Source organism: Haliotis asinina, chromosome 8, assembly GCF_037392515.1.
Source record: "Haliotis asinina isolate JCU_RB_2024 chromosome 8, JCU_Hal_asi_v2, whole genome shotgun sequence".
NCBI classification, from domain to species: Eukaryota; Metazoa; Mollusca; class Gastropoda; order Lepetellida; family Haliotidae; genus Haliotis; species Haliotis asinina.
Window position 1 is genome coordinate 2,426,226 of NC_090287.1, and position 8,289 is coordinate 2,434,514.

The following is an 8,289-nucleotide window of genomic DNA, read 5'->3' on the forward strand; positions in this document are numbered from 1 at the left end:
ATTCCTGAAAGGAATCCTCCATCAATAAGCTCATGTCACCAACAGAACTATAACTCGGGATTCATTCAGCCAAACATCTTCTGTTGCTTCTGTCAAGGCCTTTACATTCATCTTGCTACCTTTAACCCTTAAACAGTAAATCTAGTTTCTTCTATATTATAGATATACTGAGACAAAAAACACATACAGACAACTATTCATATGAATCACAAATGTATTTTGAATTTAATGATAGATAATTTGAATACATTTAGAGGAAAAAATGTATGTACAATGATTCATAGTTGTACATTTCTATGGGTTAAATCACTTAATGCATGCAGTTGATCCTTTGTGCTCTATGTACATCTGAGACATAGCAGTGTAAGATGTCCTCAGTAAACAGAAAGCGGACTACATTCAACACTTGAGTGACCTACTGTTATTTGCTTGGCTATTAATATATGATGAGCCTGGATGCAAATGTCACCCATCTCAAAGTAATACCTTTTAAACACAGATTTGAATAGTGAACAAGCAATCTTTGTTGTGTATGTCCTGAAGCACTTTAACGATGCATACATGGTTTTAGTTTGTGAAAGGCTTTTCAGGAGCAAGTAGAAGCATTTGTTATGATTAGTTGTCTGTCATTATGAAACACTGACAATAAATATATACAAGATACACCCATGTTCTAATGGCAGGTTTAGCAGAAACATCTACGCAGAAGTAGATGAGCTTATTTCTTTCCTGTTTGAAATCTGTCTGTATTAACACGTATTTGAGTTCTTTCATCAACATGGTCACCATGCATGAAATTGAAAACTTTCATGATCAACTTTCTACAAGTATCACGAACATACATCAGATTTGTAGCAAGCTTGGATTCAGTGTGTTTAGATACAAGGTATATCAAATTGAATCTAATTCATTTGAAGGCTTGATGAACACTTCTACCTTCTGTGTTGTTATATAGATGAGTGTGATTAAATTTGTCAATCACTTTTCTAGTTTGTCAACAGTAATAACCAGTGTCTTAATCATCAACAGTAATTCCCAGTGTCTTAACTGTCAACAGTAATAACCAGTGTCTTCATCGTCAACAGTAATAACCAGTGTCTTAATCATCAACATTTATAAATTGTCTTAATCGTCAACAGTAATAACCAGTGTCTTCATGTCAACAGTGATTAATTGTGTCTTAACTGTCAACAGTAATAACCAGTGTCTTAATCGTCTATAGTAATGACCAGTGTCTTAATCATCAACAGTAATAACCAGTGTCTTCATCATCTACAGTAATAACCAGTGTCTTCATCGTCTACAGTAATAACCAGTGTCTTAATTGTCTACAGTAATAACCAGGGTCTTAATTGTCTACAGTAATAATCAGGGTCTTAATCATCAACAGTAATAATCAGGTTCTTAATTGTCTACAGTAATAACCAGGGTCTTAATTGTCTACAGTAATAATCAGGGTCTTAATCGTCAACAGTAATAACCAGTGTCTTCATGTCAACAGTGATTAATTGTGTCTTAACTGTCAACAGTAATAACCAGTGTCTTAATCGTCTATAGTAATGACCAGTGTCTTCATCATCTACAGTAATAACCAGTGTCTTAATCATCAATAGTAATAACCAGTGTCTTCATGTCAACAGTAATAACCAGAGTCTTAATCATCAACAGTAATAATCAGGTTCTTAATTGTCTTAAGTAATAACCAGTGTCTTAATCATCAACAGTACAGCCAAGAAGTCTCGGTTGCTGACTGGTTAGTGATGTCTTGTCATCCTGGTGTCAGGACAACCCATGATGTCAAAATGCTGTACAGTGATTTGTGACAAAACATCCATAAAGAAGTCACTGAGTATCAACAAAGTTGTATCGCTTGCGCTTGAGTGAGTGAGTGAGTGAGTGAGTGAGTGAGTTTAGTTTTACTCTGCACTCAGCAATATTGCAAATAATGGTGGTGGTCTGTAAATAATCGAGGCTAGACCAGACAATCCAGTGATCAACAGCATGAGCATCGATCTGCGCAATTCGGAACTGACGACGTGTCAACCAAGTCAGTGAGTCTGACCAAATGATCCCGTTAGTAACTTGCCTCTTATGACAAGCATATACACCTTTTATGGCAAGCACAGGTTGCTGAAGGTCTATTCTACTCTGAACCTTCACGGGTATCAATTGTACTAATTTTATCTTTCCTATTTACTTGTAAAACTACAACAAATATATTTCAAACACTTATTTCATGTTGTCCAAGTTAGTTACAACATAAGACATGTCCTATAACACAACAGCAAGCTCACTAAGCTGCTTGTTGTGGAAATCCTTATGCAAGGGAAATAACTCTGGTTAAGACCAGGGCAGAGAAGCAACAGGTGAGTCTACCTGTTGATTACCTTGTGCCTGTGCTGTAGCTTGTAACTCTGGGTTAGAAAGAGGGATTACTTAACTCAACAAATTTTGCACTTTTGTGGAAATGTAACACAGTATCAGGTGAATTTGGTAGGGTATGAGCCTGCAACAATAATGATAGGAGGTGATCAGTGTGGGGTAAATGTCCTGCTGTGGAAAGGTTGGGGGATGGTTTGGGTAAAAGAGTAAATGTGTGGGCCTTGGAAGCAGTGGGTGGTGTTGATGGGGTGGACTTATGGATAGATAGGTATGTGTGTATAATGGAGGCAGTGGGTGGAAGGGTGGGGTAATGGGTGGTGTTAATGGGGTGGATTGACGGGTACACACATGTGTATTGGAGGCAGTGGGTGGAAGGATGGTATAATGGGTGGTGTTAATGGGGTGGATTGACGGGTAAACGTGTGTGTGTTGGAGGCAGTAGGTGGAAGGATCTGGTAATGGGTGGTGTTAATGGGGTGGATTCATAGGTAAATGAATGTCTATTGGACTGGTTAGTCCGTTTGTTGATTTACAGTGCATTCAGCAATATTCCAGTGGTTTGTATGTAAGTGAGTCTGGACCAGACAATTCAGTGATCAACAGCATGAGCATCAATCTACACAAATGGGATACAATGACAAATGTCAACCAAGTCAGCGAGTCTGACTACCTGATCCTGTCAGTCTACTCATTGATAAGCATGGACATGTGTATTTGAGTGAGTGAGTGAGTGAGTGAGTGAGTGAGTGAGTGAGTGAGTGAGTGAGTGAGTGAGTGAGTGAGTGAGTGAGTGAGTGAGTGAGTGAGTGAGTGAGTGAGTGAGTGAGTGAGGATGGTTACACACCGTTTCAGCAATATTCCAGTAATATCAATGCAGGTTGCACCAAAAATGGGCTTCACACATAGTACCCATGTGATGAGTTGAACCCAGGTTTTTGGTATGATGAGCAAATGCTTTAACCACAAGGCCACCCCACATGTGTATTGGAAGACATGGATGGGAGGGTGGTGTAATGGGTGGCTTTGATAGGGTGGACTCAATTGAAAATGCATGCCGTAAAAGGCCTTGGAGAGATAAGGGTGGTGTAGGGGTGGTGATGTTGAATTGAGATTGCATGGAGGAAGGCAAATTTCAGTGACATTAAGTTAAAATGTAAAATTGTTAAACTTAAATGATTTCTAAATGTATGATTTCAGCCCCATTCCCGAAACACTATCCCCCTGCTAGAAACTCAACTGTCAGTAGAGTCATAGAGGACATTGTCGACATACATATTGATGTAACTCAAGCATCAAGTTCGGGATAAGGTAACAATGTATCATTACAAACATGAATTGGAACCAAAAATAGAAGCAGGTTTGAGCGTTCCCATACGGAAGTGTTGGGCCACGCTATCTGTTACTGGTGACATAAGGGGCTAATGGGAGTGGCATGTTTCACCCTCAGATGTAGGTCTAAACAAGACAGCACATCACAAATCCTCATTTGAAATCTTTTCTTTTCACATTTTGATTAATTTCTTAGATATCTGAACACTCTAATTTTCCATACATAATTTGTTAATTTTTTTGCATATATAATTTGGGTGTTTATTGTGTATAAGTGACAAAACTATCTCCCAGTGCCATGCATAGGGTAGTCAAGAGATAACACTGGCTCTTCACAATATAACACTGTGTTTGAATCGGTTGTATGAGGCCAAGTCTTGGTCTCACTGATGTAAGCTGAGACCTACCTCACAACCATATTGTGTGATTTCTAATCTGGGACTGACAGCTCAGAATTTTGGCCCAGGATGGGAGATTACAACAGTGCTGCCAGGCCTTGACAAAGTCTTATTTCCCTTGTAGAAGCCACCCGAGTCATCCATCAAAACATGATCACTCTATTGTTCTTTTATTAAGACGAAGCAGTTGATGAGATGCAGTAGTACTACAATGGTTTTGTCAGCCAGGGACTAATGGGATTGTTTATAGATACTGTGAAAAATGCATGTCACACATCCTGTTCTGGAGCCTTACATATTATTTCATTGTTCCATGTACATTTGTAAAACATATATTTTGTTCTGTTAACTTCTTACAGTTTTCTTCTTATATAATTTTCTAAAAGGTTACAAAAATGAATTCATAAAATCAATGAAAAAACACCTCTTCCTAAAGCGCCCACACCCATTCTACATATACTAAACCCTCATGTATAATACATAAACCACATCAAATAAATACAATATTGCATGTGGTTAAGATTCACCTCGAAACCTGATCATAAATCACTTATAAAAATCTCTTCCTGGTATCAATGAACACCGCACCACCTAAATCCCTGCCCCCCTCTCTGAACCCCCCTCTACCCACCCCCATCTTTAAAATATGACACCGTTTGAGCACACCCTCCACCTGTTATTCAACTCCTCTTGGCCACCCAGATCTCACCCTTCCCCTCCCAACCTTGCCCCCTCCTGTCCCTAGCAACAGCTCCATGCTGTTTAAATTGTAAGCTGGTGACGTGATTTTTATGTGCTAAATAAGTGAATCCTTCTTAACTCTTTATCTGCTCAATGTTTAATATATTGTTTTGTTGATTTTTTTAATAAAGAGGTAGGACTCACACACTCGATAAAGACGTGTTTATCCAAGAAGTATGTCTGTCATAATAGAGAGTCATCGGAACACACTTCAGAGATCATTTTGAGACCTTGGTGCATCGGAACAGTCAGCAACTGTTTCTTTCCTTCTGAACATCAGCTGTGGACAAACTATTTTATGATTGCATATTTAACAGAACACATCACTTTCCTTCATCAGCAGGCTGACATATCTTCACGTAATTCTGTTCACTCACTCACTCACTTATTCTGGTTTATACCTAAGACACTCCGCTACCCAGTTGATCCTACCTGGCCTTTATTCTGCCTATAACAATGTGACAGATATTATCAACTAAGTTGTCCTTATGTGACCCACACCATACAGGCCCGCCCCTCTCCAGTCATGTCAGAAAGTAAGGGTTAACGCCAGTTTGTGACCTTAACCTTGGTGTTATTACGCACTTCTGTTGTTGTGTTTTTATTCAGGTGCTGCAATCAATTTCATTGGATATCTTGCATCTGATTTGCATGATTACTTTATCTGCTGGGCGGCTCCGGAATATGTTTACTTGATTAAAGTCTTTGTAGCTGTCAGGTACCATCTTAAAAATCAAATTTATTCTAACAAACTGCATTTGCCCTTTTTCCCTCTTGCCAAAAGTTAAATGAATGTATTTCTTGTATTTCAGATTTTTGGGCCAATACAGAAAGAGATAAAAGGTTAAAAAACATAATTTGAGAATTTTATCATTTACGCAAATGGCAACAAATACAAAAACAACTTTAGTCAAAAGAAAAATATTTTCTATTTTACTTTCTTTGCTATAGCAAACATCAGGACACAATATTTTTCAAGTAGGTAGGACCTTACATGAACCTGCACCACACATGCAATGACATGTTTACGTCAATCGGCACTATTGATCATAAACAGTCCAGATTGTAAACAACTTGTTTTTGCAGCTGTAACATCAGTGACAGATCTTGACAAGTTGTTTATGTCATTTTTGTCACCATATCTACTGAGTAAGGGCAATTCTTGCATGGAAGAATCCCTTGTGAGATGACACACCAGCAGTCATCATGCTCTTCCCAGTTCTGGTTCGTCTGCTCCTGCCTTGGTCAGTTGCTGTGCTAACCATATTTCAGCTATGATACGAGATGCCTTTCACATGGTGGTCAGCCATGTTTTGCCTTTTATCATCAATGGAATTTGTTGTCATGGATGATCAAAACTGATTGCTATCCAGCATTGACGTTATATTAGTACCCACTTTCAATATTTTTTGGAGTTACAAGTGCAGAGTGAAACTACCTGGGTGTCCTTCAAGCATGACTAGCATGAAATACCTCTACTGAAAAAGGCTGGGTGACATGAGGCCTGTGTGGAAATTATATTTGCAGAGTTACCCCTCACCTTGTTGAAAGGATCTGCAAGTCCACATACTACAAAAAATATGTAAGCCCTGACTAATTCATTAGTAATGACTGATATCTTAAGTCTCTTAAGTATTTATCGAGACCACTAATATACTGCATGTTGATAGAAACCACTCACTCACTCACTAATGGTGACTGAGTGAGTGAGTGAATTTAGTTTTACACTGCACTCAGCAATAAATCCAGCTATATGGCAGTAGACTGTAAATAATCCAGTCTGGATCGGTGACCAACAACATGAGCATCGATCTGCACAATTGGGAACCGATGACATGTGTCAACCAAGTCAGCAAGTCTGACCACCTGATCCAGTTAGTCGCCTCTTACGACAAGCATAGTCGACTTTTATGGCATGCATGGGTTGCTGAAGGCCTAATCTACCCCAGGACCTTCACAGGTCCACTCACTAATAGTAGTGTATGTTGATAGAAACAACTCACTCACAGATAGTATTGTACATTGATAGATACCACTCACTCACCCACAGATAGTACTGTATGTTGATACATACCACTCACTCACCCACAGATAGTACTGTATGTTGATAGATACCACTCACTCACAGGTAGTATTGTACATTGATAGATTACACTCACTCACTCACTCACAGATAGTACTGTATGTTGATAGATACAATTCACTCACTAACAGTACTGTATGTTGATAGATACCACTCACAGATAGTACTGTACATTGATAGATACCACTCACTCACTCACAGATGGTACTGTATGTTGATAGAAACCACTCACTAATCACTAATAGTACTGTATGTTGATAGAAACAATTCACTCACAGATAGTATTGTACAATGATAGAAACCACTCACTCACAGATAGTACTGTATGTTGATAGATACAATTCACTCACTAACAGTACTGTATGTTGATAGATACCACTCACAGATAGTATTGTACATTGATAGAAACCACTCACTCACAGATAGTACTGTATGTTGATAGAATCCAGTCAGTCAGTCACTATTTATAGTGATGAAGATACGAACTCACAGGTACCAGTACAGCATTCTCAGATGAGATTAGTATACATTTTTCCTAGCAAAGATCTTTCTAATACTCTGTTTCCTGTCTTCTATTTCACATAGCCACTCATTTCATGTGTTAAGCCAATCGAGGCCCCAAAGTCCCATACAAAACCCCACATCTCAATTTATGGGGAGATATTGATTTTTCGTGTAATCTTAACACGACAGGAAGTACACACTTATAGGTGTATGAATTATTCCAGTGTTGGTCATCAACCAAATAATTTATCAATAACTCGAGCCCGCCACTTCAGTAAATCTCAGCCAGGTCATTCATTGTCGAGGAGTGGTTGCTACCCGTGGAGATCAGCAACGCTGTAAAACCACAACTATGTGCCTTGGAAAACATAATCAAACTTTCATCACTTATAGCATGCATCGATAAACTTGAATTGTCTAGTGTATTTTAGGTTTACTTAACAATAATGAGTCGGGATATAGCTCCCTCTCCATGTGGGAAGGTCTTGTGCAGGCTATTTGAAGCAGGATGTCATTGTTCTGGACTGAAGTTTTTATCAATGTGGACCTGCTCCATTAAAATTCAGTTTTAAGAAGTTACTTTGTTACGGTCAACATAAACATGACACCTTACACTGGGTGAACTCCAAGTGTAACACGGTTCAATAATAATGTGCTGAATGTTTTAACTAAGATTTCAGAAAGTTTTACCACTTTTATAAAATAGTAGAGATGCTGTCTACGTGAACGAATGAAATCCTGTCCTACAAAAGAGATTGTTGGGTCATCTTGCTCCTTTCAAAAGTTGACAAACCATTTAGCTTCTTTTAAGGATAGGTGAACATATTCTGCAGCATTGTTTGGACCCACTGA